Below are 19,047 nucleotides of genomic sequence, written 5' to 3' on the forward strand. Positions count from 1 at the left end.
TTGACTGTATTTTGTGGGTGAAATGCGGCAGCCGATTGTGCACAGCAGCGTCCCACAAACAGTCGTGGATTGAAAGACCAATTTTTTTTGGAGAGATTATTACCCCAGAAAGCGATCCGCCAATCAACAACCGAGTTCCTCCTTACTGTCAAGTAAACAGAGGCGTATGGAATCGTGCCTAAGATTTTGTCCTGCCGGGAATCAAACCCAGGTCATCTTGCTCGCGAGGCGAGAGGTCTAACCGCTACACTGCAGGGCTCCATTGATCAGCCAGCGAGTCATTGTGAGTTAACTTGAGGCGTTTCCTCTTATCATAGGGAGAACCACACAAAAAAATTGCTCTCTTTCTCCCTGTGTGAGTGGCCAAGGAGACTTAAATGTTAACAATGAAATAATAATAATCCTTGTATTTGATACAGCGCCTTATCACGTCTTCGAGAAGTCTCAAAGCGCTTCGCAGGATGTATTGTAAAGTGTAGTGACTGTATATTTGTGGGCGAAACGCAGCAGCCAATTGCGCACAGCAGTGTCCCACAAACATCATGGATTGAGTGACCAAATTATTATTATTTTTTGAAGGAATTATTAGCCCTGGAAAAGCGATCTGCCAATCGACAAACAAGTGGGTTCCTATTTAATGCTAGGTAATCAGGGGAAACTTGCCTAAGGGTTTGCCCTGCTTGGGAAACAAACCCACGTCCTCTCGCTTGCGAGGCGAGCGCTCTAACCACTGAGCTACAGGACTCCGCAACAATCAGAGCCAACAGGACTGCGAGGGCTGACAGACAGCAATGTACCTGGGGTGGAAACCACGCAGTCACTGATTTCTGCCTCATTCCCTGCTTCTTCCTTCAGGCCTCACCCCACAGGGAAAGAGGGAGAGAGGAGATGGCTTGGTGTGGGCCAAGTGGCCTGTTTCCGTACATCTATGTTAATTCTACGTAAGCACAGAACAAGTACCCAGAAGCACACAGAAAAGCGCAGATTTCTCACAATACCACACTGTCTAAAACCACAAACCTCAAATGTCTTGCCACTTCCTCAAAAGGGTTATTGAAAAGGAATTTTTTTGTCAGCTGGGTGGCTGACATTGTAGTAACCCATCATCATAGCTAAGAGTATCGAAACCAGAGCTCCACATGTGGATGCCAACTCCACAAAAATGTTCCAATAGTGCCAAGGAACGTTTAACACCTCCACGGGCAAGCAGGAACTCAGTTTATCATCTGATCCGAAGGGCGGCACCTTCATTATTGGTTCATTTCCACTCTTAGTTCCCATAATACTCTGTGTAGTTCTGTATTGCAGTGGCTAGAGCGCTCGCCTCTCAAGCGAGAGTACCTGAGTTTCCCGGGCAGGGCAAAACATTAGACAAGTTTCCTTACTCCACACGCCTCTGTTTACCAGCAGTGAGTAGGAACCCGGTTGTTAGACGTTTGGCGGATTGCTTTTCCGGGGGTAATAATCCCCTCAAAAATAAAAATAACAATAATTTGGCCACGCAATCCACGACTGTTTGTGGGACGCTGCTGAGCACAATTCGCTGCCCCGTTTCGCCCATAAAATATACCTCGATTCGCTTTACAGTATCTTCTGTGAAGCGCTTTGAGGCGTCTTGAAGATGCGATAAGGCACTATATCAAATGCTAAGGATTATTATTAGTAGTAGTAGTTCACATTAACACTCCAAATTCAGTTTCTCCAATTCCATTTCCAGATTTTGACTGTATTTCTGTTTAATACCGTGCATCCATTTCCAAGAAAATCAATTTAGTGAGGATTTTTGCCTCTACAACTATTGATTTACTGTTAAATAACTGGAGGCAGTAACTGTTCTGATGAAGGATCATCCCAACCCATTAACCTGTCTTTCATTTTCCAATACTGTTTGGTCAAGCCTCCACTCAACTGGTACCGGCCTCCTGATCGTCCCTCGTACTCTCCGCCCCACCATCGGAGGTCGTGCTTTCAGCCAGTGCCCCAAAACTCTGGAACACTCTCCCTCAATCCCTCTGTCTTGCCCCCTCTCTCCCCTCTTTCAAGTCCCTCTTGAAGACTTTCCTGTTCGACCATGCTTACAGTCACCCCCCACCTCCACCCGGCTCGGAGTCAGGCTCCGCCACTGTTAAGCTCTCTGAGAGCGCTATACAAGTGCCAGTTGTTGTTGTTGTTGTTGTTGTTTGATGCAGTGGTGGTGGATTGTTGGAAGTGTGTCCTTCAGATGAGACTTTAAACCGAGCTTCTGTCTGCCTGTTCAGCACTTTGAGATGTCTCAACAACATGATAAGGCGCTTTATCAAATGTAAGAATTATTATTATTATTTCAGATTTGCAGCATTCATCAACTTTCTTTATGATTTGAAAATCTTAAGTTACTTTTGAAAATGTTTACTTAAGTGTTTAGAATAATACAACAATAATAATCTTTGCATTTGTTATAGTGCCTATGAAGTCAAAACATTCAAAGTGCTTTCAACTCACAAAATATACAGTCACTCTACAATATATTCTGTGAAGCACTTTGAGATGTCACAACAAAGTGATAAGGCGCTATATCAAATGCAAGGATTATGATTATTATTATTATTATTAGAGCACTTGCCTCGCACGTGAGAGACCTGGGTTCGATTCCCAGCAGGCCAAAAATAATAATAATAATAATAATATCTTGCATTTGATATAGTGCTTTTCACGTATTCTCGACGGCTCAAAGCACTTCACAAAATTTGCTGTAAAGCAAATTGACTGGTTATTTGTGGGCAAAACGTGGCAGCCAATTGCGCACAGCAGTGTCCCACAAACAGTCGTGGAAATGACCAAATTATTATTGTTTTTTGTTTTGGAGAGATTATTATTAGGCGTGTGGGGTAAGGAAACTTGCCCAAGGTTTCGCCCTGCCTGGAATTGAACCTAGGTCTCTCGCTTGCAAGGCGAATGTTCTAACCATGTTGGGCAAGCATCCTTCAAATGCAAGAAGTATTATCATTATTACTATTCACAAGCAATTCCTACCAAGTGTAGAGACTGGAAATTTATAAGCAAAATTGGCAGTAGATTTGCACCCACAACATCCAACAAACCACCAGAGAGTTAATTTACCTGAAAAATTATAATAATAGTAAACCTGGTAGTTGATATAGCTCCTTAGCACATCTTCTAGACGTCTCAAAACGCTTCACAGAATTTCCAGTAAAGTGAAATGACTGTATATTTTGTGAGTGAAACTCGGCAGCCAATTGTGCACAGCAGTGTTCCACGAACAGTCGTGGATTGAGTGACCACATTTTTTTTATTTGACAGGATTGTTACCCCTGGAAAAATGATCTGCCAATCGACTAACCTATCAGGGTTCCTACCTACGCACAATAAACAGAGACGTGTGGAGTAAGGAAACTTGCCTAACGTTTTGCCCTGGCCGGGAATCAAACCCAGGTCCTCTTGCTTGCGAGGCGAGTGCTCTAACCACTAAACTACAGGACTATTCACCAAGAGAAGAAACATTCTTCACTTTCCTAATTTCATCGACATCTAACTGAAGAACTGGCTCTTTTTTAGATCAATGAGGACATTGATCAGAAGAAGATCTGCTCAAATCAACCTTTTTCAATATCATGCCTTATTAATGACAATAAATAATCCATACTGTACCGTATGTCACATGTACAGTTATTTAAAGAAGAGACAAACTATGGATTGATTCCAAATCCTTGGAGTATAGTTTATGTTCAGGCATGTACAATTGATATCCTTGGCATAACAGCCAAATAATATTACTCTCATTTTTAATACACTCTTAAAAATAGTATATGCAAGTGCTTGGAGACATCCTCCCAACATGCAAGGTATTATATAAATGTAAATGTATTATTTTATAATATATAAACATATATTTTAATATATTCTGTGTTTCTCAATTCTCACTTACGAAATACGTTGGTTCTTCTGATCCTGCACAACTTTGCCCCATCCGCCTTCTCCTATCTCCTCCAGTCCTATTCTCACGTCCACTTCCTGTGCTCCACAAACCCAGGGCTGCTGCACATCCCTCACCCCCTTCTTCCACCATTGGCAATTGAGATTCCAGTCACTACACCTCTATTCTATGGAATGCCCTCCCCAATCTCTCTGCGAGCGAGAGACCTGGGTTTGATTCCCAGCAGGGCGAAACCCTGGGGCAAGTTTTCTTACTCCACACACCTGATAATAAACCCTCAAGAAAAAATAAAATAATAATTTGGTCACTCAATCCATGACTGTTTGTGGGACGCCGCATTTTGCCCACAAATATATAGTCAATTCCCTTTACAGTATATTCTGTGAAGCGCTTTGAGACTTCGAGAAGACATGAAAAGCGCTATATCAAATACAAGGATTATTATATATTATTAGCCTCTGCTCAGTTTCCCCCAACTGCCCCTTTTTCCCTCATTTGCTGTGTCCCACAACACCATCCAATCCACATAAAGTTCTGTGAGATGTTCTCCCAGGTGAAATGTACATATGCAATTTAGTGTTCTTGTTGTATACATAATAGGAAATCCTCCCAACAACAACAAAATTACTTTTGGATACTTTCACATCGGGAGGACGTCCAAGGCGCTGGACATTTAGTGTTTCGGACCTGAACTGGGGGTCCAGGATCGTGGAGGGTCAGAGCAGGGAGGCGAAGGAGGGAGTGACTGAAGGCACCGTCGAAGAGGAGAGTCTTGAGATGGGTCTTGAAGGAGGCAAGGGAGGGGGCAAGGCGGAGGGACTGGATGGAGTTCCAGAGGGTAGGGGCAGAGTGGCAGAAGGACTGCCCACCAATGATGGGGCGAGCATGGCGGGGAACATGAAGCAGGCCGGAGTCCGCTGAGCGGAGGGAGCGGGCAGGTTGGTGGGGGTTAGAAGGTCATGGAAGTAGTTAGGAGCAAGGCCACATTTCTGCCAAGTTGAGAATGAGTTGATGCAGGAGTGTGGAATTAAAAGAACTTGTGTTTTTATAGCACCTTATCATAACAAACCATCTCAAAGCACTTTTCACTAATTGCGTCAAGTGAACTGAAGCAATTTTGTACACAGCCAGGTTCCACGACTGCCATTAGGTGAATGCTCAATTAATCTGAAGGAATGGTTGTTGGCTAGCACAGGAAAAAAACTCCCTTCTCTTTTTCGAATAGTGTTATGGCATTTTTAACATCCTCCTGAACAGGCAGACAGGACCTCGATTTAAAATCTAACCAGAAGGACGCAACCTCCAACAGTGCAGGGCTGGCCCCAGTACTGTACTAGAATGTCAGCCAAGGTTATGCTCAAGTCTCAACACAAAGCCTGAACTCATAACCTTCTGACTCAGAGGTGAGTCAAAACGAAAGGAGGTAGAAATGAAAGCAGGTTCACCATTTCCTTCTCCTGAAGGCAAATAACACCTTCTTTCTTCTAATGGGATCCAGTCATCTCGGCGATGTTCAGCTGTAATATCTAGCCATAACACACACATAAGCCTTGACATGTTTACTCCTGCCCTTTTCCCACAAACAGTCGTGGATTGAAAATGACCAATTTATTATTGTTTTGTTTTGGAGGGATTATTATTAGGTGTGTGGAGTAAGGAAACTTGCCCAAGGTTTCGCCCTCTGTCTGGAATTGAACTCAGGTCTCTCGCTTGCAAAACGAGTGCTCTAAGAATTGAGCTACAGGACTCCCTTAACCTAAACACCATGATTTCAAAATTTACAAAGAAAAATAGATCATAGAAACAGGAGGAAGCCATTCAGCCCCTACAGTCTGTTCTATCATTCTATAAGATCATGGCTGACCTGTACCTAATTCCAATTACCTGCCTTTGCCCCCATATCCCTTGATATTCTGACCTAACAAACATCTATCCAACTCAGTCTTGAAAATGTGTATGGATCCAGCATCCACAGCCTTTTGGGGGAGAGAGTTCCAATTTCCACTACCCTTTGGGTGAAAAACCTCCTCCTGATTTCACTGCTAAATGGCCTAGCTCTAATTTTAAGATGATGCTTTGCCAAGAGGAGATAGGCGACGCATCGCTCACCATGTCCAAACAAAAGTCAACAGGATTCTGGGCTACATCAAGACATGTCTAAGCTATATAACTGTCTGGTCAGGCTGCACCTGGAACACTGTCTGCAATTGTACAGCACCTTATCACGTCTTTGAGACGTTTCAAAGTCTTCACAGGATAGCCTGTAAAGTGAATTGACTGTTTCTTTAGTGGGCGAAATGCGGCAGCTGATTGCACACAGCAATGTCCCAAAATAATTGTGGACTAACCAGGGAAAGTGATCCACCAATCGACTAACAACTGGGTTCCTACTTACTGCTGCTAAACAGAGTGTGGAATAATGAAACTTGCCCAATGTTTTGTCCTGCCCTCGAATCAAACCCGGGTCCTCTCGCTTGTGAGGCGAGTGCTCTAACCACTGAGCTACAGGACTCCACAATAGACTATTGAAAGAGAATAGATTCTAATCAATATCCCCACAAGGGAAGACCTAGGCTTACTTTAAAGCACCCCAGGCACCAAGTCTACATTCCAACACACTGAGTATGTTAGTTATTTGAGCCACAAACAGAAAGGTTTGGATTACAATTGCAATGGAGGACTTCAGCCTTAGGGGCTTCAGTAAAAGTTCCACACTACAGTACATATCCATTATCTTAGGCAAGCTAAGGACTTAGCAACAGTCTAAGCAACACATGAAACATTAATAATAATAATAATCCTTGCATTTCACATAGCGCCTTATCACGTCTTCAAGATGTCTCAAAGCGCTTCACAGGATACACTGTAAAGTGAATTAACTGTATGTTTTGTGGATGAAACGTGACAGCCAATTATGCACAGCAGTGTCCCACAAACAGTCGTGGATTGAGTGACCAAATTATTATTTATTGAACAAAAAAAGTTGAAGGAATTATGATCCCTGGAAAAGCGATCTGCCAATTGACTAACAACTGAGTTCCTACTCACTGTTGGTAAACAGAAGCGTGTGGAGTAAGGAAACTTGCCCAACGTTTCGCCTCCTGCCCGGGAATCAAACCCAGGTCCTCTCGCTTGCTCCATTACTAACAATTAAGTCCGAGACGTACTTTATTTTATTTAGATGAATGGCTAATATTTAAACACAATACTCTGAAGGAAGTACTATTTTATTACAATAGAAAGACTAATAACATTTCCTTCCAACAGATTTTTTTNACAAAATCAAGGTCCACTGAAATTGTATAATTCCCTTCAATTGTTCTTCAGACAAAAAAGCTAATTTGCTAATTCAACTCTCGTATAACTATGTCTGTAGGAATAATCCACTTTCAGTACAATGATAGCCACAATTTATTTTTATTGAGATCACAGCACAAATTATGACAAAGAACAAAATTGAGGGTAAGAAGAGAACAAAAGGCTTTAATCTGATTTGAAAGATTGCATGACATGTCTAACCCACTTTAATTTAGCAATTATGGGTTATATTAGCAGTTTAAATGCGACTACAGTATTTCACTTAACAGGAAAGTGGCTTGGGAGCTTGTGGTGGAAAAGTATTCTTCAGGACATGGGGTCCTGCAGCTCAGTGGTTAGAGCACTCATCTCGCAAGCGAGAGGACCTGGGTTCAATTCCCAGCTAAGAAGAAAGATTAAGCAAGGTTCCTTACTCCACATGCCTGTTTATCTACCAGTAAGTCGGACCCGGTTGTTAGTCAATTGGCGAATCATTTTACTGGGGTAATAATTCCTTCAATTATTTTAAAATTTGTTTGAGGGACACTGCTGTGTGCAATAGGCTGCCGCCCAAAAAATATTGTCAATTCACTTTACAGTATGTTCTGTGAAGCGCTTTGAGACGTCTCAAAGACCCGATTAGGCGCTATATTAAATGCAAGGATTATCATTATTAGATTACCAGCTGAAATGTGTCTGCAGTATTTCACTTAACAGGAAAGGGGCTCGGGATCTTGTGGACGAAAACGTATTCAATCCATCATCCCATAGGATTAGGTACAGTTACAATGGGTGCTTAGCAGTCGTACAGAAATGGAATAAACTCATCAAATCAAAGGAAGAATATGATTAACCTGTGAGATGCTGCTGACTGGAGCAAGCAATAAAGAGTATCCCATGCAGCCCGGTTATAATGCAGTTATAATGCCCTGCGTGTCGGCCTTCCCAACACCTCCCTCCACAGGCTGCAGATAAGCCAGAACTCTGCAGCCCGTGTCCTCTCCCGCAACAAACTCTGTGACCCCATCTCCCCCACTCTCGCCCGACGCCATTGGCTCTCTATCCTTCAGAGGATCCAGTTCAAGATCCTGGTCCTCACCTACAAAGCCCTCCATGGCCTCGCCCCACTGCGACTCCTAACCCCCTACCAACCCGCCCGTTCCCTCCGCTCAGCCGGCTCTGGCCTGCTCTATGTCCCCCGACCCACCCGCCCCACCATTGGTGGGAGAGCCTTCAGCCACTCTGCCCCAACCTCTGGAATTCCATCCCCGAAACACTCCGCCTCATACCCTCCTTAGCCTCCTTCAAGCCCCGCCTCAAGACCCTCCTCTTCAACCATGCCATCGGCCACCCCCTGCCCCTCCACTCCCCTCCCTTCTCGCACCCTGACCCCAGCTCGGGTCTGAAATGCTGTGCACTGCCCAGCGCCTTGGGAAGCCCTCCCGACATGAAAGGCGCTATACAAATGTAATTTTGTTGTTGTTGTTGTATGGCTCCTTCCCTTACCTCAGTTTTATCGTTTCAACAACTTGCATTTATATAGCGCTCTTCACACAGGGTAACGTAGTCCCAGAACACTGAACAGTGGCGGAGCACGACACCGAGCCGGGGGTAGGATTGAAGTGACCATAGGCCCGGTCAAAGAGGAAGGTCTTCAGGCGCGATTTGAAAAGGCAAAGCAGAGATAGGGGGGTAGAGGGGAGTGTCCCAGAGTTTGGGCTGAAAGTACTGCCACCAATGGTGGAACGGAGGCCATATCAAATGCAAGGATCATTTAAATTATTTCTATCCAACAGCAGATTTTTGCACACTTTATTGAAGTCCTGGAGCTTACAAATTATGCATTATTCATTACAAAATGCTTTGAGACATCTCAAAGTTGTGCTAAGGTGTTATATCAGATGCAAGGATCATTATGATTATTACTCACTCATGCTACATAAATTGTAACACAGGGATTGGTCAAATTGGTCATTCACTTTATGGCTGTTTGCAGGACGTTGCTGTGCACAATTGGTTAGGGGCGCTCACTCTACAAAATACACAGTCACTAACACTTCACAGTAAAAATGCTGTGAAGTGCTTAGAGACATTTTGACCATGTGATAAGGCACCCTATGAACTGCCAGGAATAATTATTACAATATGTTCACCATCATCTCCTGCTCTGCACATTTGCAAAGTAGAGCATAATATTGACAACATCCAATGACCATATGTCGGCTAAAGCTATCATGAGAAGCAGGCAACCGTGTCATAACCAAATTTGCTTTAGAATGTAGCGTGTTACTTAGAACATACGAACAGATGTAACCATTCAGCCCCTCCAGCCTGTTCCACCATTGCATAAGACCATGGCCGATCTGTACCTCAACTCCAATTGGTAATAATAATAATAATAATCCTTGCATTTGATATAGCGCTTTTCACGTCGGGAGGACGTCCCAAAGGGCTTCACAGAACACACTGTAAAGTGAATTGACTGTATATTTGTGGTGACGCGGCAGCCAATTGCGCACAGCAATGTCCCACGAACAGTCGTAGACAGAAAATGACCAATTTATTATCGTTTTGTTTTGGAGGATTATTATTAGGCTCTGTGTGGAGTAAGGAAACTTGCCCGAGGTTTCGCCCTCTGCCTGGAATTGAACTCAGGTCTCTCACTTGCAAAGCGAGTGCTCTAACCACTGAGCTACAGGACTCCAATTACCCGCCTTTGCCCCATATCCCTGGATCCCCGACCTAACAAACATCTCTCCACCTCAGGCTGGACAATGTGAAAGGATCCAGTTATAATCCAAGGTCTTTTCGGGGGGAGAGAGAGAGAGAGAGAGTTCCAGATTCCCATTGGCCTTTGGGTGAAAACCGGCCTCTGATTTCACTGCTAAATGTCCGGCTCTAATTTTAAGATGATGCCTTGTTCTGGATTCCTCACCAGAGGCAATAGTTTCTCTGTCGCTGCCTATCGAATCCCTTTATCATGGTACAACACCTCAATCAGATCAGCCCTCAACCTTCTAACCTCAGGGAATACAGACCGAGTTAATACAACCTGTCCTCATAATTTAACCCTTTAAACCCCGGTATCATTCTGGTGAATCTGCTCTGCACCCCCTCCAGTGCAGACACACTGTAATTATAGACCAGACTGACTCAATTAGTTTAATTATTTTTCCAAGAAGTGTTTTGCAAGAAGCAATTTTGCTTTCAAGAGTGATCCTCTGTACCGGACAAACTCTCTGCTGCCCCCACCCAGTCCTTCTGTGCTGAGCAGCCAACTTGGCTATCAGCTCAAAGTCCTGACATGGGCTTGAACCCACAGCAATCTGATTCCGAGCTAAACTGCAGGCATGGAGTTCCTGTAGCTCAGTGGTTAGAGCACTCGCTTTGCAAGCGAGAGACCTGAGTTCAATCCCCGGGGGGGTCAGGGCCAAACCTCGGGCAAGTTTCCTTACTCCACACAGAGCCTAATAATAATACCTCCAAAACAAAACAATAATAAATTGGTCATTTTCAATCCGCGACTGTTTGTGGGGCATTGCTGTGCGCAATTGGCTGCCGCGTTCACCCACAAATATACAGTCACTTCCCTTTACAGTGTGTTCTGTGAAGCGCTTTGGAACGTCCTCCCGACGTGAACAGCGCTATATCAAATGCAAGGATTATTATTATTATTATTATTATTATTGTCAGCGACACCGTCCTTTGAACGTTGCTCTGGATGTCCTATTGCCTGACACGAGCGCAAACCCATCACCAGGTCCTGAGAGTCTCCAAACCAAACTACAGCAACAACAACTTGTATCGATGAAGCCCGACAGACACTCGGCCGACCACAACATCACTCAGTTTCATTACTAAAATGATGAGGTTAAAGCTATTTGACTATGTGCCATTGCTGTCTCCAAAACTCTCACTCTCTCTCTGCCACTGTCACTCTCTCGTTGTCACTGTTGCTCTCTCACTCTCTCATTGTCACTCTCACTCTCTCACACTGTCACCCTCTCACTGTCACACCATCACCCTCTCATTGTTACCCTCTCACCGTCATTCTCTCACCATCACTGTTACTGTCACACTGTCACTCTCTCACTGTCACTCTCTCACTGTCACTCTCTCACTGTCACTCTCTCACGCTCTCACCGTCACTCTCTCATTGTCACTCTCTCACCGTCACTCTCTCACCGTCACTCTCTCATTGTCACTCTCTCACAGTCACTCTCTCACCGTCACTCTCACTCTCTCCCCGTAACTCTCTCACTGTCACTTTCTCACGCTCTCATCGTCACTCTCTCTCTGTCATCCTCTCACTACACTGTTACTCTCGCCCTCACTCTCTCGCCCTCACTCTCCCGCCTTCACACTCTCGCCCTCACACTCTCCCGCCCTCACTCTTTCGCCCTCACCCACCGCCATCACCATCACTCCCCCGCCGCCGTCACCCTCACTCCCCTGCCGCCGTCACTCTCTCACTGTCACCCTCTCACCTTCACCCTCTCACCAACTCTGTCACTCTGTTGCCCTCTCTGTCACTCTCTCACTGTGACTCTCTCACTATCACTCTCTCACCGTCACCCTCTCACCAAGTCTTGTCACTCTGTCACTCTCTCACTGTCATTCTCTCACCATCCCCTCTCACCAACACTGTCACTCTCTCACTCTCTCACTGTCACTCTCTCACTGTCACCCTCTCACCTTCACCCTCTCACCTTCACCCTCTCACCAACTCTGTCACTCTGTTGCCCTCTCTGTCACTCTCTCACTGTGACTCTCTCACTATCACTCTCTCACCGTCACCCTCTCACCAAGTCTGTCACTCTGTCACCCTCTCTGTCACTCTCTCACTGTCATTCTCTCACCGTCACCCTCTCACCAACACTGTCACTCTCTCACTCTCTCACTGTCACTCTCTCACTATCACTCTCTCAACCTTCACCCTCACCTTCACCCTCTCACCAACTCTGTCACTCTGTTGCCCTCTCTGTCACTCTCTCACTGTGACTCTCTCACTATCACTCTCTCACCGTCACCCTCTCATCAACACTGTCACTCTCTCACCCTCTCAGTCACCCCCTCACCATCACCCTCTCACTGCACCGTCACTCTCCCGCTGTCACCCACCCTCACCCGTTCACTCCCCCACCGCCAACCCCCAAACCGCCACTCCCCCACTGCCACCCCCACTCCCCACTGTCTCACACACTCTGTCTCACACTCCCTCTCTCTCTCTCTCCCTCTCTCTCTCTCTATCAACTTTCTCTCTCTCACACACACTCTCTCTGTCACACTCTCTCTGTCTCACACACTCTCTCTCTCTCTATCTCACACACTCTCTCTCTGTCACACTCCCTCTCTCTGTCACAGTCTCTCTCTCTGTCACACTCTCTGTCACACTCTCTCTCTCTCTGTCTCACACTCTCTCTCTGTCACAGTCTCTCTCTCTGTCACACTCCCTCTCTGTCAGTCTCTCTCTGTCACACTCCCTCTCTGTCAGTCTCTCTCTGTCTCACATTCTCTCTGTCTGTCTCACACTCTCTCTCTGTCACACTCCCTCTCTCTCTCTGTCATACTCTCTCTCTCACTGTCTCACACTCTCTCTGTCACACTCCCTCTCTCTCTGTCTCACACTCTCTCTGTCACACTCCCCCTCTCTCTCTGTCTCACACTCTCTTTTCTCTGTCTCACACACTCTCTGTCACACTCCCCCTCTCTCTCTGTCTCACACTCTCTCTCTCAGTCTCACACTCTCTCTCTGTCACATTCCCTCTCTCTCTCTGTCACACTCCCCCTCTCTCTGTCTCACACTCTCTCTCTGTCACACTCCCCCTCTCTCTCTGTCTCACACTCTCTCTCTCTGTCTCACACACTCTCTGTCACACTCCCCCTCTCTCTCTGTCTCACACTCTCTCTCTCTGTCTCACACACTCTCTGTCACACTCCCCCTCTCTCTCTGTCTCACACTCTCTCTCTCTGTCTCACACACTTTCTGTCACACTCCCCCTCTCTCTCTGTCTCACACTCTCTCTCTCTGTCTCACACACTCTCTGTCACACTCCCCCTCTCTCTCTGTCTCACACTCTCTCTCACTGTCTCACTCTCTCTCTCTCTCTCACTGTCCCTCTCTCTCTCTCTGTCACACTCCCCCCCACCCCCTCTCTCTCTGTCACTCCCCCCCTCCCCTCTCTCTCTGTCACACTCCCCCCCTCTCTCTCTGTCACACCCCCCCCCTCTCTCTCTCTCTCTCTGTCACACTCCCCCTCTCTCTCTCTCTCTGTCACACTCCCCCCTCTCTCTCTCTCTGTCACACTCCCTCTCTCTCTCTGTCACACTCCCCCCTCTCTCTCTCTATGTCACACTCCCCCCCTCTCTCTCTGTCACACTCCCCCCCTCTCTCTCTCTGTCACACTCCCCCCCCCTCTCTCTGTGTCACACTCCCCCCCCTCTCTCTCTGTCACACTCCCCCCCCCTCTCTCTCTCTCACACTCCCCCCCCCTCTCTCTCTCTCTCTGTCACACTCCCCCTCTCCCTCTCTCTGTCACACTCCCCCTCTCTCTCTGTCACACTCCCCCCTCTCTCTCTGTGTCACACTCCTCCACCCCCCCTCTCTCTCTGTCACACTCCCCCCTCTCTCTCTCTCTGTCTCACACTCTCTCTCTCGGTGCCCGGAGCCTGAAGCTCACAATAAATGAAGGTAAAGCGTGACTCACATTGCAGCTCAGGACACAGCCTCCTCTTCCTCCTCTTCCTCCTCTTCCTCTTCCTCTCCGCCGACAAATCACTGCGGCTCCACTCCTCTCTCTCTGTCTATTCTCACACTCTCTCTCCTTCTTTTTTCTCTAATCTCACACTCTCTCTCTCTCTCTTTCACTATATTCTCACTCTTTATTTTCACACCATCTCTCTCTCTATTCTCACTCTCTCTCTCTCTATTCTCACACTCTCTCTCTCTCTCTCTATATTCTCACACTCTCTCTCTCTCTCTATTCTCACACTCTATCTTTCTCTCTCTCTATTCTCACACTCTATCTCTCTGTTCTCACACTCTCTCTCTATTCTCACACTCTACCTTTCTCCCTCTCTCTCTCTATTCCCACACTATCTTTCTCTATCTCTCTATTCCCACACTCTCTATTCTCACACTTATCTCTCTCTCAATTCTCACTCTATCTCTCGCTCTTTTTCTCTCTATTCTCACATTCTCTCTCTCTTTCTGTCTGCATATCTATTCTCACACTTTCGCTCTCTCCGCCGCCAAATCACTGCACTCCACTCCTCTCTCTATTCACACTCTCTCTATCCTCCCCCTCTCTATCTATTCTCACACTCACTCTCTCCTCTCTCTCTCTTTTCACACACTCTCTCTATCCTCTCTCGCTCTCTATTCTCACACTCACTCTCTCCTCTCTCTCTCTATTCACACACTCTCTCTCCTCTCTCTCTATTCTCACACTCACTCTCTCTCTCTATTCTCACACTCACTCTCTCTATTCTCACACTCACTCACTCTCTCTCTCTCTCTCTCTTTTCACACACTCTCTCTATCCTCTCTCTCTCTCTATTCTCACACTCCCTCTCTCCTCTCTCTCTCTCTATTCACACACTCTCTCTCTCTCTCTCTATTCTCACACTCACTCTCTCTCTATTCTCACACTCACTCTCTCTATCTATCTTCTCTCTCTCTCTCTCATTCTCACACTCACTCTCTCTATCGCTCTTATTCTCACACTCACTCTCCCTCTCTCTCTCTCTATTCACACACTCTCTCTTCTCTCTCTATTCTCACACTCACTCTCTCTCTCTCTCTATTCTCACACTCACTCTCTCTCTATTCTCACACTCACTCTCTCTCTCTCTCTATTCACACTCACTCTCTCCTCTCTCTCTATTCACACACTCTCTCTCTCCTCTCTCTCTCTCTATTCTCACACTCACTCTCTCTCTCTCTCTATTCTCACACTCACTCTCTCTCTCTATTCTCACTCTCTCTCTCTATTCTCACACTCACTCTCTCTGTCCCGATATTTTTTCTGGATTCTTCCATCGAAGGGAAACCACTGCGCGCGGAGCGGCCACGTCATCCCCTCCTACGTCATCACGCAAACAGCGTCACTGACCCTCACTGTCTCCCTCACTGACCCTCACTGTCCCCCTCACTGTCTCCCTCACTGACCCTCACTGTCTCCCTCACTGTCCCCCTCACTGACCCTCACTGTCTCCCTCACTGTCCCCTCACTGTCCCCCTCACTGTTCCCCTCACTGACCCTCACTGTCTCCCTCACTGACCCTCACTGTCCCCCTCACTGACCCTCACTGTCTCCCTCACTGTCCCCTCACTGTCCCCCTCACTGTTCCCCTCACTGACCCTCACTGTCTCCCTCACTGACCCTCACTGTCCCCCTCACTGACCCTCACTGTCTCCCTCACTGTCCCCCTCACTGTCCCCCTCACTGTTCCCCTCACTGACCCTCACTGTCTCCCTCACTGTCCCCTCACTGTCCCCTCACTGTTCCCTCTCACTGACCCTCACTGTCTCCCTCACTGACCCTCACTGTCCCCCTCACTGACCCTCACTGTCCCCTCACTGTCCCCTCCTCACTGTCCCCCTCACTGTCCCCCTCACTGTCCCCCTCACTGACCCTCACTGTCCCCGCTCACTGACCCTCACTGTCTCCCTCACTGACCCTCACTGTCCCCCTCACTGACCCTCACTGTCCCCCTCACTGTCCCCCTCACTGTCCCCCTCACTGTCCCCCTCACTGTCCCCCTCACTGACCCTCACTGTCCCCCTCACTGACCCTCACTGTCTCCCTCACTGACCCTCACTGACCCTCACTGTCTCCCTCACTCACCCTCACTGTCTCCCTCACTGACCCTCACTGTCCCCCTCACTGACCCTCACTGTCTCCTACTGTCTCCCTCACTGTCTCCCACTGTCTCCCTCACTCACCCTCACTGTCTCCCTCACTGACCCTCACTGTCTCCCTCACTGACCCTCACTGTCTCCCTCACTGACCCCCTCACTGACCCTCACTGTGCCCCTCACTGACCCTCACTGTCCCCCTCACTGTCCCCCTCACTGACCCTCACTGTCTCCCTCACTCACCCTCACTGTCTCCCTCACTGACCCTCACTGTCTCCCTCACTGACCCTCACTGTCTCCCTCACTGACCCTCACTGTCTCCCTCACTGACCCTCACTGTCTCCCTCACTGACCCTCACTGTCTCCCTCACTGACCCTCACTGTCCCCCTCCTGACCCTCACTGTCCCACTCACTGTCCTCACTGTCCCCCTCACTGGCCCTCATTGTCCTCCTCACTGACCCTCACTGTCCCCCTCCTGACCCTCACTGTCCTCCTCACTGTCCCACTCACTGTCCTCACTGGCCCTCATTGTCCTCCTCACTGGCACTCACTGTCCCTCACTAACCTCCTCACTGTCCTTCACTGACCTCCTCACTGACCCCCTCAGACCCTCACTGACCCTCACTGTCCTCCTCAGACCGTCACTGTCCCTCACTGACCAACTCACTGACCCTTACTGTCCTCACTGTCCCTCACTGTCCTCCTCACTGTCCTTCACTGACACTCACTGTCCCTCACTGACCCTCACTGTCCTCCTCACTGTCAGGAGGACATCCCAAAGCGCTTCACAGAACACACTCAATGTCCCACAAACAGTCGTAGATGGAAAATGTCCTTACTGTCCCTTACTGACACTCACTGTCCTCCTCACTGTCCCTTATTGACCCTCACTGTCCTCCTCACTGACCCCAGTGTCCCTCACTGAACTCACTGTCCCTCACTAACGTCCTCACTAACCTCCTCACAGACTCTCACTGCCCCTCACTATCCCTCACTGTCCCCCACGGATCTGTTTACTGTCCCTCACTGACCTCCACACTGTCCTCATTGACCTCCTCACTGACCTCTTCACTGACCCTCACTATCACTCACTGACCTCCTCTCTGTCCCTCACTGACCTCCTCACTGTCCTTCTCATTGACCTCCTCATTGATCTCCTCACTGACCTCCTCACTTACCTTCTTATTGACCCTCATTGTCCGGACTTTAATAATAATAATACAACAAGATTACTTTTGTATAGCCGAGCTGAGGTCAGGGGGGAGAAGGGAGGGGAAGGGGGTGGCCGATGGCATGGTCGAAGAGGAGGGTCTTGAGGTGGGACTTGAAGGAGGCTAAGGAGGGGGCGAGGCGGAGTGATTATTATTATGATATATAATAATTCATAATATCACAATCATAATCTTGTTGGGATACGGCAACTTATCACATCATTTGGAGGCCTCAAACGACTTATAATAATCATAATCCTTGCATTTGTTATAGCGCCTCATCACGTCATCGAGACGTCCCTCACTGACCCTCGAGGGCTGGGGTGATGGGGTACGGAGTTTAGTGTGTGTGATAGGGAGCCAGTGGAGCCTGGCGAGGACTAGGGTAATTGGGGTACCGTGTACTCTCACTAACTGTTCTTCCCCCTCTCCCTGACCGTCAGGCTATCCTCCAGGGACTTTTTTGTGTCAATCACTTCAGGAAATTGGCCTTGGCTTGGCTGTCAGATTTCAGTAGTGTACCGCAGTGTAATATCCTTCAATTCATCCATGCATCACCATCGCTGCCTTATTTGGTCCTGGGTTGAGCACAGATTATTGGCAAGACGCCACTTTCAGGAACACAAGTGACGATGGCTTTGTGGCTCTGGGATCCCGGACTTTAATAGTAATAATATCATAATCCCACATAATACACAATCATAACCTTGTTGAGATACACAACAACAAGATTACATTTGTATAGCGCCTTTCATGTCCGGAGGACATCCGGTGACTTATCACATCATTTAGAGCCTTGAACAATTTATAATAAATAATAATCCTTGCACTTGATATGGCGCCTCGAGACATCTCAAAGCGCTTCACAAATATATTGTAAAGTGCAGTGACTGTGTTCAGTTTGTGGGTGAACGAGTCAGCCATCTTCTACTCAGCAAAATGCCAGAAATAGCCATGGAGTGAGTGACCATCTTATTGGGGGATTGTGTAAACTGTAGCGGCAACGCTGAATTGATACACACACAGATCTCAACACCGTTTTGGTAGTATAAGTTCAATCAAAATAACTGGTGTTAGAATTTACACTTTTTGTATAATGTTAGAATCATAATAGATGTTGCGAACGGGTTAACTTTTAAGTTCAGTGTGTTGTGGGCAGCTGGACTGAAACTCAGGAGTTTACACCCAGGATCACGCGAGTGTCTCAAGGACAAGATGTGTATTACTGTCCTGCACTTACACAAGATAACGGACTGTCTCAAGGACAGTGTGTTTGTGTGTGTGGAGCACGTACACCCCATGAGATTTCACGTGAACCCAGCATGATTTGGCCAGGTGCCTAATGTCTCCACCATAATTGAATGGACACAAGCTTAAGACACCGTGCCAGACCAAGATCGCGCGCCCAGGACAGTACCTACCGTGGGTGGAAGACTCAGAGCGAGAAGACAGAAGTAGATGACCACGAGGAGGGATTACGCCGGTAGTATCGTTCTGTTAGTGAATCTATTGATTGTGCTCACTTGCCCACGCCCATCGGGAACTTGGACGATCCTGGAGTTTAATAACACTACTCTGGTTGCAAACAGTGGTTGTGTTTGATTGGAACTCGAAAAGAAGATTTTATTTTCTAACACTGGGTTAGTGATTGGTTTATACCTTAAGGGTTAAATGACATTAGACTTTAAACTAAATAGATCACATACAGTCCCAGATCACATATGGTCGCGTACTATCCGATAC

The sequence above is a fragment of the Callorhinchus milii genome, unplaced genomic scaffold, assembly GCF_018977255.1.
Source record: "Callorhinchus milii isolate IMCB2004 unplaced genomic scaffold, IMCB_Cmil_1.0 Scaffold1, whole genome shotgun sequence".
Taxonomy (NCBI): Eukaryota; Metazoa; Chordata; class Chondrichthyes; order Chimaeriformes; family Callorhinchidae; genus Callorhinchus; species Callorhinchus milii.